The following is an 18286-nucleotide window of genomic DNA, read 5'->3' on the forward strand; positions in this document are numbered from 1 at the left end:
TGTGGTTCATAATTCTGTCACTTATGGGTAGTAAGGATGTGAGCAGGTAGCTTGATCTTGCCAAACCCCAGCTTTGGCATCTGTCAGTGGTGAGAACAAAACACCAATTGCCTGCATTTGAGGAGGTGTATTCAATGGGATCGCTGCCTGGGGAGAATAAGGCACCAAACAAAGGTTGGTCATTGTCGTTGTTGCTCTGACCATGCCTCCCCACAGTCTTTCATTCTTGCTCCTGCCTTTTTTTTTTTTTTTGTCTAAAGCCTATAAAAATAAGGTCATAAAAAAATTAAATGTTGAAGATTAAGCAGATGAAACTTAATTTCTGATTATCCATATCGCTTTAAGGGAGTGTGAGAGTGTGAAGGGAGAAGGAATAAATTACCTCTTAAGATTTACATAATCTCTATCCCTTTATATATTTGTGAATGTTTTTGAAACAGTAATCACCCAAAGGATAAATAGAAAGGCGAGGTGAGGGAAGCCCTTCTTGGTACATAGTAGATGAATGGTTAGCAACGGATGTTTATTTATCCTTATATAAATTCATATTTTACATCAGTTTTTTGAGAACTCTATGAAATTTTTAAAAAGGAACATTTTAATTGGGTACAGCTGTTTCATGAAAACCATTATTAGCGTGACGAGAAAATGCTATTGGAAGCAATTGTACAAAGGTTTAATTTTTATTTCTAAGGAAAAATGCGTACGTGGAGTAAAAGTAATAAAGGAAAGCTGAGTTTCCCTTGAGGCATGTGAGGCTGAATGAAATCTGCTATATTGTCCTTCAATCAGCCACTTAAAATTTTTAATTATGAAGACTCTTAATCATAAGGAAAGTAACCTTTGCATGAGCTTTCCTTTGCTGAGGGGGGTGGAGGAGGGCTACATTCTTTAATCAGCACCTTACAAAGACTTCTTATTTCAGCATTTTTGGGCAGCTCTCATTCTCCTACAGGCTTCAAGCCCTGACTTTCAGGCTGGTTAAGCTGTATTGCCCAGGAAAATAGCAAACCAGTAATGAACGGGCCTTAAACAAGGAATACATTGTTACTGTAAAATGTCTCTAAACTAAGCATGCTCCTAATCCTGCAGTGTGTACAGGCAGGACCCAGAACACTTGCGATTCAAAAGCCCCTGACTCAGCTACCCTACAGCTGTGCAAGCCCCTCTCTGTGACTCATTCAGCATCAGAGTGATACAGCATGTGTCATTTTGGAAATGTACTACAAATTGGTATGCAATGTAGATTTCTTAATTTTTTTCTTTTTTTTTTTTGCATTCAGTGGCAATCAAGGGAGCTATATAGTGTGGTGATGTTAGAAGATGATGATTTTATGAGTCTAAAATTTTAACTTTCCACATATCTTGTGAAGAAACTTACACATCATTGAGGCTCATGTGGTTTCTTGGGTTAGGGATGAATTTGATAACCCAGAGGATGATGAGAATCAATGAAGCCAGACTCCTACAGTCCAAAGGAAGAAGAGAGCAAAGCAGATTAACCAGACAGTTCCAGCAAAGCTTCTCTGAACAAATCAGGTTAGCATCGGTACTCTTGCTCATGCCATCAGTCTCTTCCTCCACCTCTACAGGGTGAAGTTTGGTATGAAGTTGCTGTGCCTTCAGTGTTTCTGCCAGTGTCTCTTGGTGAGTCTATAGGTACCAGCCACATTAGAACAGGAGTATGCCTGTTCTAATCAAAGGGAAGTAGAATAGCACAGCACAGAAAACATTTAATGGCAGATTCCTTAAGTTTTAAAGACAGGTTTATTGAAGTATAGTAAACATACTATACATTGCACATATTTTAAGTGCACAATTTGATGTTTTGATATATAATTATGTTGTAGGAGAAAAAAACGGGTTCTAGTCACAGGACCAGAAAAGATTAGGCTTACAGACACTTTGAAGAGTGAGGGGGAACAGAGTTTATTGAGGAAAAAGGAAAAACAACAAAGTGAGATGGTGTCCTGCTAACAGGTTCTCCACCTTGCAGATTGAATTCTAGATCACCACCCAGGAACCGGAGAAGCCAGGCTCCTCCATGCTGCAAACAGTGCAAACTTCCCAAGGCTACATCCCATCCTCCCAGTGCCTAGGCTGGTGGGGGATTCTCTGGGGACTACTTTTTACTTGGATATCTCAATTATACTTGTGAAACCACCACTACAACCAAGATAATAAACAGATTCATTTTTTGAAATTTCATCATGCCCTTTGCAACCTTTCTTACATTCCGGTAACCCTGGCCTGCTTTCCGTTACTATACATTTCCTAGAATTGTATATAAATGAAATCATGCAGTCATGTACCTTTTTTTTTGGTTTGGCTCCTTTCATGCAGCATATTTATTTTGAAATTTATACATGTGGTTCATAACATCAGTTGTTTATAAACTTTTATTGCTGAGTAGTATTCCAGTGTGTATGTATACCACAGTATGATAACCTTTCTCTAGTTGATGGACATTTGGATTACTTTGTTTTTCACAATTGCAAACACAGCTGCTATAAACATTGGTAGATATGTTTTTGTATGGACTTACATTTTCATCTCTGGGTAGTAGTGGAATACCTAGTAGTGTAATGGTTGGACAATATGGGATATGTTTATTTTTTTTTATTGAGACAAATTCATGTGCCATAAGTCTTGCTTTTAAAGTGTATAATTCAGATTTCTTTTTTAAATATTCACAAGGTTGTACAACAATCACTACTAATTCTAGAATATTTTTATAACTCTCCTCCACAGAAAATTTCTGTACCCATTAGTAGTCACTTCCCAATTTCCCTGCCCTCCAGCCTCCAGAAGCCACTAATCTTTTAAACCCTACAGAACTGCCTATTCAAGACAGTTTAGATAAATGGAACCATGTAATATTCAGTCTTTTGTGCCTTTTTTCACTTAGCATAGTGTTTTCAAGGTTTATCCATATTGTAGCATGTATCGGTATTTCATTCCTTTTAAGGCTAAATAATACTCCCTTAATAAGGATACACCATTTTTTTTTATCCATTCATTAGTTAACAGACATTTATGTTTCTACTTTTTAGTTGTTATGAATAATGCTGCTATGGAGACTCATGTCAAAGTTTTTGTGTGATTGTTTTCAATTCTTAGATGTGGACAGGAGTAGAATTGTGAGGTCATATGGTGCCATGGTTTACGTATGATTTGTTTGTCTCCACTGTGTGGGGGTTTCTGTTTCTCCACATTCTCACCAGGACTTGTTATTACCTGTGTCTCTTTATTACAGCCATTCTTACCAATGTGAAATACCAACATTGCAGTTTTGGTTTGCATTTCCCTAATGACTCATGATGTTGATTATCTTTTCATGTGATTACTGGCCATTTGTGTATCTTCTTTGAAGAAATGTCCATTCAAATTCTTTGCCCATTTTTAAATTTTAAATTGAGCTATTTGTCTTTTTATTGTTGAATTTGAAGGTCTGTTAAATAAGGGTCTATTCTGTACACTAGACTCTTATCAGATATGTAGTTTTCAAAAATTTCCTCCCATTCTGTAAGTGATCTTTTCACTGTCTTGATTATATCCTTTGAAACATGAAGGTTCATTTTGATGAAAATCGAATTTATCTATTTTTCTTTTTATGTTAGGTGTTAAAGCAGGCTGAAAGACAACATTTGATGTGGACTCTGGACTTGTGAGACTAACTGAAATGACATGTACCTAAAGCTTTTGCTAAGAAAATTTGAAAATAAAAATAATGGTCCAGATTTTTGTGTGTTCTCATCAATCTAGGACTCTCTGCAGCTGAATTAGGTTGATTTTAATGAGAGAAGGCACCTAAGTGCATTTGTGTTTTTAATTTTTACAACATTAGAGCAAATGTTAAAAAAAGAATTATAATACTTGTATACATGACAATTTTAATTGTTCATATTATGGAGAAATCACTGAGTAAATCATATACTGTGATTTCTTTTAGTTATCTGGAATGATCTTAACAGAGCTTCAGTTACATGTTGTATAAGTTGCCATTTCTTTGTTTCTAAACACTTGAAAGATATTAATAAACATGTCGAAGGATCTTTTCTGTACAAAGATCTGATGCAGTATTAAAATCCTACTCAGCACAGCAGTATAAGCAGCCACTACCTTTCTCTTGTTGTTGGCTGTTAAGATGAAATCTATTTGCCATTCTGCCCCAGTTGTAGGGTTTGTACTCTTAATAAGTGCACACCCTCTTTTATTTATGGGAGCTAATGGAATTGTGGACTTGTTCACTCAAAAATCATTTAGTAATTGCTTTCTATGTGCCAGGCTCATGTAAAGTATTGGGGATAGAAAACTGAGTAGAATACATTCCCAGCATCCGATAGTCTCATAGATACACTGGGGCAATGCACAGTGGAGATTGGCTTGTCAATATATTACTGACTAGCTTCTGATGAGCGTTGCAGTGATGATGAAATAATTGACCTTATAAATGTTTATGTGGAGTAACAAGAAGTGCTGGTTATGAGGCACAGCAAAACATTTTCCATGATTTCTTAAAGGGACTGACTATTCTTTTCATTTATGGTCAATTTGAACCCCACCCTGGTAAAATGTGTTGAATAAAACATAAGTAGTTAGTTTGCTATCCTGCTATATACTTTTCTCCCTGCCCACCACTTTGCTTTTCTGCTTCTTCCAAAACAATGGGTACACACTTCAGATATCTGTTTTCTCTTTGCCTATTTCCTGTTTTTGTAAAAGAGAGAAACTAACTGTACCTATTTAACAGTTCAGTGGGACTGAGGAAAATAATGCATAATAAAATGCTTAGAAGAGTACCTATTTCAGTAAATATTAGTTTTTAGAACATTGTTATTATGTTGTTGTTTACTTGAAATTTATTTAGACTTCCCTTCACGTACATTTGACTTCATCTCACTGTGCCAAGTAGACTCTCAAGGCATGAAACACACTGAGGCTGAAATGCTTGACTTAAAGATCTCACCAGAGCTTGTGAATACACAGTCATATTGAAAATGAATATCATCTCAAATCCAGGCAAGAAATTATTGGCGAAATAACCTCAAGGGTCTAAATTTGGCAATTAATTTAATCAGCTACAAAAATGCTACGATTATTTGGTACTTGGTATCAACAACAACGAAGGAATTGTTACTAAATGGAGAGAGAACACCAACCACTTTGCCAAGGGAGGCCCAGCTGTGTATGCACAAGCAGCCTTGGCAAAGAGCTCGGGTGGCGATTTTGGATGGCATGCCATTTGTCCTTCATGTTCCACAACTGGCAGGCAGTCCTACATAAGCTTGGCTGACAGGCAGTAATCTAATCTGGTATCCCATTTATTCCATTTTTCTCTTCTCAATACAACTCCAGCTTCCTTTTAGTTCAGCATTTTGGCATTTGTGATCAGTACATTATATTCCGTCTTGTTGACTTTTTTTGGCCTTGGCATAATCAAGATTGTGAATCTTCAGTTTGACTGTTGTATATTTGTCTGTCTATTATCTCAGCCAACGAGCATTTAGCCCCCAGTGGTCTAAATAGACAATATTAGCCTCTTGTATAGATGTCAAGATAACTGACACTTCACTCAGTTGCCCAGGATGCATGATGGCATTCACAAGCTTCAAGGGCTCATTTGGAAGGGATGATATGTGCCAAACCTTCTAGTACTGTCTCAGCATTCAGACTTTGTCTAAGTCCAAAGAAAGAGAAAATAGTTTGAATAAATGTCTAGAGGGCTTTTTTTTACTGAAAAAAGCTGCTTCTTCTGACATACCACTTATTTGTTTACTCTCTTTCTTCCTAGAGGTAAACTCTGTAAAAGCAGTACTCTGGCTCTTTAATTCACTGCTGCATCCCTGGTGCCTGGAACAGTTCCTTCTAAGACCTTAATAAATATTTGTTGAATGAATGAATGCATTCACTCAGTAAACTTTCTGCACTCTGATTAAGTGCTAGCATTGTGTTGGGACTTAGCCATATCAACTAACTTCAAAGACTAGTTTCTTGTCTTGGTGGAGTACATATTGTAGTTGGGAAGTGAGACAATGGTAAATGAAAAATAATTACAAATTTGGGATGATAGATAATGAGTAACTGCTATGCAGGGCCATATAGTTAAATGATGAATGGGCAAAACCAGTCAGAAGAGATCTAAATAATAAGAATAATCCAGCCACAAGAAAAAGCTAGAGTAGGAAAAAAAACTGATGTTGCTGAAATGCAGCAAGCAAGAAGGAGAATGAAATGAGGTTGGAGAGAGAGAGAGAGAATGAGAGAGAGAGAGAGAGAGAGAGACACCACTTTATACACCCCTGTAGCTCATGGTAAAATAAAATGCAATGGTAAGCCATTGAAAAATGTTGATCAGGAAAGTGTCGTCTGATTAATAGAAAATTATGTTGGAAGGGACTAAAAGAAGCAGTGGAATCTATTAGAAGACATTTTAGGAGTCTGTATGGAGAATGGTGAATTCATCAAGGTCGTGGCATTGGAGTTGGAAAGAAATGAATTTATACTGGAAGGAAGCACTGACTCAATGTGGTGATAAATTCAATGGACGGGAAGGGATGAATAACAGTTGAATAAATTATTACTAGGTTTCTATACATACACTTGGGTAAATGGTAGGGCCATTCAATGGCTAAGTGGTGGTATTATTTACTGAGTTGGGAATGACTTCAGGAAGGTATATTAGGGTTCTCTAGAAAAACAGGACCAGTAAGTTCTCCAGAGAAATGGAAAACTATATATATATTTCAACTCAACAGTTTAGGTACATAAAATAAGAAACTGATTCACATAACTAGAAAGCTGAGAAGTTCAAGATACTCACATTTTAAGCTGGAGGACTAGGAGAGCCAATGGTATATGTTCTAATCTGAGGGCAAGAGATGACTGAGATCCCAGTTCAACACTTAGGCAGGAAGAATTCCCTCTTAATAAGCCCTTTTATTTTTTTTTAAATCTTCATTTGGTGAACCCCACTCACATTATGAAGGGAAACTTGCTTTACTCAGTCTACAAATTCAAAAGTTACTCTTATCCAAAAACACTTTCACCAGACACATCCAGAATAATGTTGGACCAAATATCTTGGTATACTGTGGCCCAGTCAAATTTGCACACAAAATTAACTATTACAGAGGGGCAGATTGCATAGATTACACGTGGAGATCAGTAGCTTTATTTTACCACATTTAGTTTGAGATGTTTATAATCCACAAGCATGGAGAGTTTAAATGATAAGTTTGATATATAAGTCAAGATCAAAGTGGAGATCTGAGCTGGAAACATAAATTTGGAGGTATGGTAGAGATGGCTAGTTCACCTACCTAGTATCATTCTTTCCTTCTATCTTATGAATATTCTGATTGTTTTGGTAGTATAAATAGGTCTAGCTATAAAATCTGTATTTTCCTAGCACATTGGATGGTCACATGACACAGTTCTGTCAATAAAATGTATATAGCAATTGTGAGGTAATTCTGAGAAAACAGAAAAGGAAAAGACTCATTGATTTTTTTTCTTTCTTCTTAAAATACAGATATAACTAACTTGTTTTAATGTATAAACACATGCTAAAGAAGGATGAACAAAATGATAGAGGAAGCCTGGAATATAGTTAATGTGTCAGCTCTGGACTATGCACCTCCAAATGTCATCTTTCTGGAGAAAAGCCAAACCCCTAATGTGTTTAAGCAACTCTTAGTCCGATTTCTGTTTCTTGCAGCTGGTTTGAATTTCCAACTGATATAGGGTGTCATTAGCATATGGATAGCCTATCAGTCAGGATGTTTTTGACTGCAAGTAAGAGAAAACCTTATTTTTAAAATAATATTTAAAAATTTGTGTTTAGCCTGAGCAACATAGCAAGATCCTGTCTCTAAAAAGAATAAACATAGTAACATTTTAAATCTTATATAACTGATAGTCTAGAGGAAGCGCAGACTCCCAAGATAGTTGTTCCAGGTACTCATCAAGGACTAATGTACTTTGTTAATTTCTGCTCAGTCATCTTCTGTGTTGGCTTCATCCCGTTGACTTCCTGTTCATGTCTAGTGATAGAGAAAGCACATTGCATCAAACATCAAATATAAATGCTTATTTTAATTGTTATACAGATAATTTAGGGTGCACCCTTATCCCTGAATGAATCATTGGCTTGATCCTCAGTTTTGAACTAATTACCAGCTGGAGCGAAGAGACTATCCTTATTGAGTAGGGCAATTCAGGAACTCTTCTCCAAATGAAAGTCAATGTTCAAACTCTAGTGCTATTATATAACAGAGAAAGTTTGGGATCAGTGTTCAGGATTTAATGAAATGCTCAATATAGTTTACCTCTTTAATGACTTCACATCCAAACTTAGTTTCTTCCCAAATAAATATACACCATTACAAGGCTCACACCAGCATGAAATACATTCAATTTTCCACAAATGAGATGGTTCAAAGTCTTCACTGTTATAATTCCAGATTTTTGGTTGAGTTGCTCTTCCTCTTCTGTAGTTTTAGCTTCTAATCATACTGGGGATAAGACACTGTTATCTCGACATATTTAATATAAAGTAGTGGAGAAATAACCAGATAAGCACAATGAATATTGTGGAAAAGGGCAGTAGCACACATGGTTCACTGGAACATAGCATAAACCATGTCCAGCTGACTGGAAATAATGAGGCCTTTCTGACCTGGCAGTGCAGTGACTGCTTATGTTATATTATAGCAGCATTCAGTTCTGCTCTTTGGAATACATTCACTTGTCAATCTTCTTCTATTATCCCATGTCCTGTCTCCTGGGAGATTACTCATATCCATCAATTTTTATATGAGATGGGCATGAGATAGGATGCCCTTTCTGGGGCTACATAGATTTAGTAGCTTACTCCCTGTAAAGTGTGTGTCCAAGGGATTTAAGGTTTAACTTATAGCTACTTATGATCAAGCCTGGCATTTCTTTAATTTATTATTTTCTTCAAGTTTTAGTAGGCTGTTGGTCCATAGGTGTTTGTAGTTTTTATTGCATAATAGCAACACCAGTGATTAGTTTGGTCATAGTTTTTGAGTTTAGGACTTTGGTCTCCTAAGCAACAAGTCACTGTTTTCTAGAATTTTAATTTAATGGCTTTTATCTACATTTGGTCTGCCCCTGGAAGAGATCTGAAGCAATAACCTTGGACTGGAGAATATCAATATGTTGAATCCTTTCTCAGGCAGAGAATACTTAGTTGGAACTGTCTAAGTCTCATGTCTTTCTTGTGGCTGAATATTGCATTGTTCCAAACTACCTACTTTCCAACCTGCACCAGTATTAGTATTTGTTAAAGTAGATAATTCATTTCTGTAACCTACAAAATTTCATAATTTTGGATTACAGAAAAGAATCCACTTAAGCTACTTTTTCTTATTTAGGTGCTTACAGTAGGCCACATTCAACCTGTTTGTTTCTTATAAGATTTTATTGATGGCCTCAAGAAGTATTAAAAACACTCTAAACATGTTTCTTACCAGGTCTCTAATTGCTCTAGCCTTGGTAGGCACATTGACAGAGTTTCACCTTAAAGAAGGCCATAGTTTAACTGATACACTCAATACAGTATAAAAAGATTACCGATTTACTAGAGAGAAATAATAGGGTCTTCTCTGTTCTGTATTGTCATCTTTTAATTGAACCGGTCTGCTTTCTACACTGCTTTGTTTCCTGGTACCAAAATCTATATTAGTTAAAAGGCACTCAGCTGAAAATAACAGAAATTTTATACTGGGGGTGACTACAATTCAGTCAGGGCTCAGAATGGGCCTCAGGCCTGGCTAATCAGAGTAGAGTCTATCTCCTTGGCCACAGTGATTCAGGGTCTACGTGGCAGCCAAGATAGTCCAGTTGGAGCTAATCATGAGAGATTATGATCCTGGAGCTGTCAGGGGCCATGATGTGAAGCCAGAGAAAGAAGCCAACTCAGTGGAAAATAGAGCCAAGAGCTGGAGAGAAACCAATTTCTGATGACATCACTGGGCCTCTGAATCCAATCTGGTATGGAGCTAGCATTCTTTCTGGCCTTCTCAATTAAGTGAATCAATATATTTTTTTCCTAAGCTTGTTTAAACCAGCATTTTTCTCATATTCAACAATTTAGGCTTCTGGGTTGGCTTGAGTAATTGGATTATAAAAGGTCACTCAAACTCATCGGAATAATTTGGGGGAAAAAGGGATGTATAAGTTTTCTTCTAATTTCTTCATTTCTATTATGTGAGCTCACATAGCTATTTTTCTTCAAAGTCAAATTAGATACTCTTTCCTACTGATTTTCAGTAGCCTGTACTAAGTGATGCTATTTAGAAATGTGTAAACACAATGCTGGCCACTAAATATTAATCTTGTTAGAAATGTGGAATCTCTTATAAGAATAAGTGCCATATCAACAGTGATGCTGGTAAGATTTACTTGTATTCAGCAGTATATTTTGCTTTGGCTACTTGCATTAGCCTCTTTTCACACCACATGTATACAAGAGAAAAGTATATGTTTGATAAGAGAGGGTTCTCTTTTCTGACTTTTTGTCTTGAAAAAATTTTAGACTTATAGAAGAGTTGCAAAGATAGTACAGAGAGTTCTTATATACCCCTTACCTAACTTGCCTTCGTGTTTTATTTTTATTTTACTTTAAGTTCCAGGATATATGTGTAAACGTGCAGGTTCGTTGCATAGGTATACATGTGCGATGGTGGTTTGCTGTACTTATCAACCTGTCATCTAGGTTTTAAGCCCCACATGTATTAGCTATTTGTCCTGATGCTCTCTCTCTCCTTGTTCCCAAATCCCCTGGCAGGCCCTGGTGTGTGTTATTCCCCTTCCTGTGTCCATGTGTTTTCATTGTTCAACTCCCACTTATGAGTGAGAACATGCAGTGTTTGGTTTTCTGTCCCTGTGTTAGTTTGCTGAGGTTGATGACTCCTAGCTTTATCCATGTCCCTGCAAAGGACATGATCTCATTCCTTTTTATGGCTGCATAGTATTCCTTGGTACATTTTCTTTATTGAGTCTATCATTGATAGGCATTTGGGTTGGTTATAGAGTCTTTGCTATTGTAAATAGTGCTGCAGTCTATGGCCATACCACCCTGAATGTGCCAGATCTCCTCTGATCTCGGAAGCTAAGCAGGGTTGGCCTGGATAGTACTTGGATGGGAGACTGCCTGGCAATACTGGGTGCTGTAGGCTTTAAAAAATATTAAAAAAAATTTAAAAAAAGTAAATAGTGCTGCAATAAACATATGTGTGCATGTGTCTTTATATTAGACTGATTTATATTCCTTAGGGTACATATGCAGTAAAGGAATTGCTGGGCCAAATGGCATTTCTGGTTCTAGATCCTTGAGGAATTGCCACACTGTCTTTCACAATGGTTGAACTAATTTACATTCCCACCAACCTTGTAAAAGTATTCCTATTTCTTCAGTCTCACCAGCATCTATTGTTTCTTGACTTTTTAATAATCATCATTCTGACTGGCATTAGTTGGTATCTCATTGTGGTTTTGATTTGCATTTCTCTAATGATCAGTGATGAGTTTTATTCTCATATGCCACATAAATGTCTTGAGAAGTATCTGTTTATATACTTTGTCCACTTTTTGATGAGGTTGTTTGTTTTTTTCTCATGTAAATTTGCTCAAGTTCCTTGTAGATTCTGTATATTAGACCTTTGTCAGATGGGTAGATTGTAAAAATTTTCTCCCATTCTGCAGGTTGCCTGTTCATTCTGATGATAGTTTCTTTTGCTGTGCAGAAGCTCTTTAGTTTAAGTAGATCTAATTTGTCAATTTTAGCTTTTGTTGCAATTGCTTTGGTGTTTTTATCATGAAGTATTTGCCCCTGCCCATGTCCTGAATGGTACTGCCTAAGTTTTCTTCTAGGGTTTTTATGGTTTTGGGTTTTACATTTAAGTTTGTAATCTGTCTTGAGTTAATTTTTGTGTAAGGTGTAAGGAAGGGGTCCAGTTTTAGTTTTCTGAGTATGTTTTCCCAGCACCACTTATAAAACAGGGAATCCTTTCCCCATTGCTTGTTTTTGTCAGGTTTGTTAAAGATCAGATGGTTGTAGATGTGTGGTGTTATTTCTGAGATCTCTGTTTTGTTCCATTGGTCTATATATCTGTTTTGGTACCAGCACCAAGCTGTTTTGGTTTCTGTAGCCTTGTAGTAGTTTGAAGTCAGGTAGTGTGATGCCTCCAGCTTTGTTCTTTTTGCTTAGGTTTGCCTTGGTTATACAGGTTCTTTCTTTGTTCCATATGAAGTTTAAAGTAGTTTTTTTTTCTAATTCTGTGAGGAATGTTGATGGTAGTTTGATGGGAAATAGCATTGAATCTATAAATTATTTTGGGCATTATGGCCATTTTAATGATATTGATTCTTCCTATGCATGAGGATGGAATGTTTTTTCTTTTGTGTGCTCTCTTATTTCCTTGAGTAGTTGTTTGTATGTTTCCTTGAAGAAGTTCCTCACATCTCTTGTTAGCTGTATTCCTAGGTATTTTATTTTCTTTTAGTGACTGTGAATGAGAGTTCACTTATAATTTGGCTCTTTGCTTGACTATTGTTGATGTATAGAAATGCTTGTGATTTTTGCCCATGGATTTTGTATTCTGAGACTTTGCTGAATTGCCTATCAGCTTAAGAAGTTTTTGGGCTGAGATGATGGGGTTTTCTAAATATAGAATCATGTTGTCTGCAAACAGAGACAATTAGATGTCCTCTCTTCTTATTTAAATACTCTTTATTTCTTTCTTTTGCCTGATTGCCCTGAGCAGAACTTTCAATATTATGTTGAATAAGAGTTGAATAGGAGTGGTGAGAGAGGGCATCCTTGTCTTGTGCCAGTTTTCAAAGGGAATGCTTCCCGATTTTGTCCATTCAGTATGATATTGACTGTGGGTCTGTCATAAATATTTCCTATTATTTTGAGATATGTTCCATCAATACCTAGTTTATTGAGAGTTTTTAACATGAAGGATGTTTAATTGTATTGAAGGTCTTTTCTGCATCTATTGAGATGATTATGTGGTTTTTGTCATTGGTTCTGTTTATGTGATGGACTACGTTTATTGATTTGTGTATGTTAAACCAGCCTTGTATCCCATGGATAAAGCTGACTTGATCTTGGTGGATATGTTTTCTGATGTGCTGCTGGATTCAGGTTGCTGGTATTGTATTGAGGGTTTTCGCATCAGAGACACTGAGCTGAAATGTTCCTTTTTTGTTGTGTCTGCCAGGTTTTGGTATCGGGATGATGCTGGCCTCATAAAACAAGTTATGGAGGAGTCCCTTTTCTTCAGTTGTTTGGAAAAGTTTCAAAGTTCCTCTTTGTAACTTTGATTGAATTTGACTGTAAATCTATCTGGTCCTGGACTTTCTCGGTTGGTAGGCTATTAATTATTGCCTCAATTTCAGAACCTCTTACTGGTCTATTCAGGGATTTGTCTTCTTCCTCGTTTAGTTTTGGGAGGGTTTGTGTCCAGGAATTTGTCCATTTCTTTTAGATTTTCTAACTTATTGTGTAGAGGTGTTTTTTGTATTTTCTGATGGTAGTTTGTGTTTCTGTGGGGTTAGTGGTGATATTCCCTTTATCATTTTTATTGTTTCTAATTGATTTTCCTTCTTTTTCTTCTTTATTAGTCTAACTAATGGTCTATCTAATTTGTTAATTTTTTTAACCAACTCCCAGATTCGTTGATAAGTATTTTTTATGTTTCTATCTCCTTCAGTTCTGCTTGGATCTTTGTTATTTCTTCTAGCTTTTTGATTTTTTTGTTCTTGCTTTTCTCATTCTTTCAGTTGAGATGTTAGGGTGTTGATTTGAGATCTTTCTAGCTTTCTGATGTGGGCATTTAGTGCTATAAATTTCCGTTTTAACACTGCTTTAGCTATGTCCTAGGGATTCTGATACACAGTCTCTTTGTTCTCATTGGTTTCAAAGAACTTGATTTCTGCCTTAATTTTGTTACTTACCCTAGAATCATTCAGGAGCAGGTTGTTCAACTTCCATGTAGTTGTCTGGTTTTGAGTGAGTTTCTTAATCCTGAGTTCTAATTTGATTGCACTCTGGTCTGAGATATTGTTAGTCATGATTTCATTTCTTTTCCATTTGCTGAGAAGTGTTTCACTTCCAACTGAGTGGTCAATTTTATAAGATTTCGGAATTTATCATGTGGCACTTAGAAAAATGTATATTCTGTTGATTTGGAGTGGAGAGTTTTCAGATGTCTATTTGATCCACTTGATCCAGAGCTGAGTTTAAGTCCTGAATATCCTGGTTAATTTTCTGTCTCATTGATCTAATACTGACAGTGGGGTGTTAGAGTCTTCTACTTTATTTTTTGGAAGTCTAAGTCTCTTTGTAAGTCTCTAAGAACTTGTTTTATGAATTTGGGTGCTGCTCCTGTATTGGGTGTATATGTATTTAGGATAGTTAGCTCTTCCTGTTGAATTGACCCCTTTACCATTATGTAATGCCTTTCTTTGTTTTTTTTTTTTATCTTTGTTGGTTTAAAGTCTGTTGTGTTGGAAACTATGATTACAACTCCATTGTTCTTTCCATTTGTTGATAAATTTTCCTCCATGCTTTCATTTTAAACCTATGTCTGTCTTTGCATATGAGACGAGTCTCCTGAATACAGCACACTGATGGGTCTTGACTCTTTATTCAATTTGCCAGTCTTTGTCTTTTAATTTGGGCATTTAGCCCATTTACATATAAGGTTAATATTGTTATGTGTGAATGTGATCCTGTCATCCTGATGCTAGCTGGTTATTTTGCCTACTAGTTGATGCAGTTTCTTCATAGTGTCACTGGTCATTATATTTTGGTGTGTTTTTGCAGTGGCTGGTAATGGTTTTTCCTTTCTGTATTTAGCACTTCATTAAGGAGCTCTTGCAAGGCAGGCCTAGTGGTGATGGAATCCCTTAGCATTTGCTTGTCTGGAAAGGATTTTATTTCTCCTTTACTTATGAAGTTTAGTTTGGCTAGATATGAAATTCTGGGCTGAAAATTCCTGTCTTTAAGAATGTTGACTATTCGTCCCCACTCTCTTCTAGCTTGTATAGGGTTTCTGATGAGAGATGCACTGTTAGTTTGATTGGCTTCCCTTTGTAGGTGACCTGGCCTTTCTCTCTGGCTGCCCTTAATATTTTTTCCTTCATTTTGACCTTGGAGAATCTGTTAATTGTATGTGTTGGGGTTGATCTTCTCATGGCGTATCTTAATGATGTTCTTTGTGTTTCCTGAATTTGAATGTTGGCCTGTCTTGCTAGGTTGGGAACCTTGTCCTGGAGTCAGTAACCTGAAGTGTTTTCCAACTTGGTTCCATTCTCTCCTTCTCTTTCAGGTACTCCAATCAACAAGAGGTTTGGTCTTTTTACATAGTCTCGTATTTGTCAGAGGTTTTTTTGTTCCTTTTCATTCTTTTTTCCTAATCTTGTCCGCTTGTCTTATATCAGTAAGATGGTATTCAAACTCTGATATTCTTTCTTCCACTTGATCAAGTCAGCTATTGATACTTGTGTATGCTTCACCAAGTTCTTGTGGTTTGTTTTTCAGCATTATCAGGTCATTTTGGTTCCTCTCTAAGCTTGTTATTCTAATTAGCAGCTGCTGTAACCTTTTATCTAGGTTCTTAGCTTCTTTGCATTGGGTTAGAACATGCTTTTTAGCTCAGTGGAGTTTGTTATTACTCACCTTTTGAAGCCTACTTCTGTCAATTCATCCATCTCATCCTCTGTCCAGGGTTCTGTGCCCTTGCTGGAGAGGCATTACAACCATTTGGCAGAGAAGACGCACTCTGTCCTTTTGAGTTTCCAGTATTTTTTGTTGATTATTTATCATTTTCATGAGTTTGTCTAGTTTTCACGTTTGAGGCTGCTGACCTTTGCATGAGGTTTGTGTGGGGACTTTCTCTGCTGATGCTGTTGTCTTTGCTTTCTATTTGTTTTTCGATAGTCAGATCCCTCTTCTGCAGAGCTGCTGTTTGCTGGGGTTCACATCAGGCCCTATTCATGGGGTCACTCCCACACCTGGAGATGTAACCTGAGGAGGCTGGAGAACAGCGAATATGGGTGTCTGCTCCTTCCTCTAGGATCTCTGATCTCAATGGTCACCAACCTGTTACTAGTAGGGATGCTCCTTTATAGGGTTAGCAGATAAAAGATTAAGTCTGCTGGTCCACAGAGACTATGGCCAACCCTACCCCTTCTGGCTCAGTTTCAGGGAGATCAGAGTTCTGTCCTTGAGCCCCTCACTGGAGTTGTGACCCATCCCGCAATGAGGAGGGATGGGTCATGGTCAGGCCTCAAGAGGCATCTGGCTAAAGTCTGTCAGAGCTGCTGTGTTGGGCTGTGGGGAATACCTCTAGGGACCCAGCCATTGAGCCTCCCTGGCTCTAGCAGGGGAAAAGCATAGCCTGGGGCTACAGAGATGACTTTGGCCCTTCTCCTGTCCTGGGAGCTTAGTGTGTTAGGCAGCTAGCAGTCCCAGTGTTGGCTGCCACCCTTCCCCTAGGGAACTCAGATGGCTTAGCAGGTGGCCACAGCTGTGGTGATGGCCATCCCTCCCCCCCAGGAACTGGGCAGGCTTAAAAGAAGTCTAGCTGAGTGGCTATGGAGAATCTACATGTCTCTGTCATTAGAACCCTTGGCCCTGGTGGTATAGGCTCATGAGTGGGATCTTCCAATCTGAAGCTCCATGGAAAAAGCATGGTTTTCCAGGCTGGGTAGCACACTCATTCATTGCCTCCTTCTCTTTGTGGCTCTCAGGTGGGCCATGGGACCACACTGCTCTTCCTTCCTCTCCATGGGTCACACCAACCACCTAGTTAGTCTTGAGGACAGAACCTGGATGCGTCAGCTTCTGGTGCAGGATTTGTCTGCTGTTTTGGCTCTTTTGGTTGGGAGCCTCCAATTACCATTGCATGTAGTTGGCCATCTTGACCCCACTCTACCTTGGCATTAATATCTTTTATAATCATTGGTATAGTGAGCATGAGCTATTAAAAATGAAAATTATCTTTTGTGTATTTGGTTTTTCTATCAAGAATTTCAAATAAACATAGCTGATTTTACTTAATAGTTCAAAATTGTGTGTAATGGTTGGGCTATTGTTTATCACTCACTATGCTACTTGGAGTGTGGCATTCAAACAGTAGTGGTGGTACATCTTGTTTTGCCATATAATAGAGAAGTTGCTGAAAATCTATAAGTAAACTTTGTACACATTACAAAGACATTTTGCTATTTATTTATAGGTGAAAGATTTACTTGTAACTTCTGATTAAAAGATTTAATGTACTATTATACTATAATTAAAAAGAAAAGAGTCACTTTTTTTCCGAAAGTGACCCCAGATGTGTTTCCTTGGCAATTTAGTGCTTCCCTTTCAAATCTGCTTAAATTAACATGACTTTATTTGAGAGTGATGGAAAGTAATTTTCTACAGTTATGAGATTCAGGAAGTGTAATGTCTACCAGGAAAGGTGAATTATGTGAGTATTCAAATACTACATTTGCTTAGAAAGTCCACATATTAGGGCAGAAAACTGTTAACAAATACTATGAGATAGGGCATAATATTTTATAAGAAGAAGAATCAACAGAATATATTCCTTGGACTAAACTGAAGTTCATTAAAACAAGTAAATTTGTAGTGACAATATCATCTGACTAATTATTTAGAGACAGCGTCTCACTCAGTCACCCAGGCTAGAGTGCAGTGGTGCAATTATGGCTCACTGCAGCCCTGACTTTCCAGGGCCAAGTGATCCTCCTACCTCAGCCTCCCAAGTAGCTGGACCTACAGGTGCATGCCACTGCACTTGGATAACTTTTTCTATTTTTTTGTAGAGACAAGTTCTCTCTATGTTACCAAGGCTGGTCTTGAACTCTTGAGCTCAAGTGATTCTCCCTCCTTGGCCTCCCAAAGTGTTGGGATTCTAGGCATGAGCAATCATTTCTGGATTATTGTATGTTTATTTTAAAGGGGGCAGGAACCAAGATATTTCAGTATATTTTGTACATGTAGACACACTATACTTAATGAAAACTCATTTTGATATCTAACTTGCCAGACATTTCACATCAGCTTCTTAGACAGTAATAGAAAAACCTTAACTTCTGTGAAAAGTTCACTCTATTGCCATAGCAAAGCCATGCTTTCAGAGGCCTAAAACATTGCTGGTAGTTTTACAGCTTGTTTTTTCTGACTTGGTTCTTTTTATTTAACTGACATATTTAACTTTTTACTGAAGCTGTTATT

General features: G+C 37.3%; 1 pseudogene; it reads left to right on the forward strand.

Annotated features, from left to right (window-relative positions):
• Positions 1–11089: 11089 nt before the first annotated feature.
• Positions 11090–11207, forward strand: LOC118151774 (5S ribosomal RNA; annotated as a pseudogene).
• Positions 11208–18286: the final 7079 nt, after the last annotated feature.

This window comes from Callithrix jacchus, chromosome 2, assembly GCF_049354715.1.
Source record: "Callithrix jacchus isolate 240 chromosome 2, calJac240_pri, whole genome shotgun sequence".
In the NCBI taxonomy this organism is placed as follows: Eukaryota; Metazoa; Chordata; class Mammalia; order Primates; family Cebidae; genus Callithrix; species Callithrix jacchus.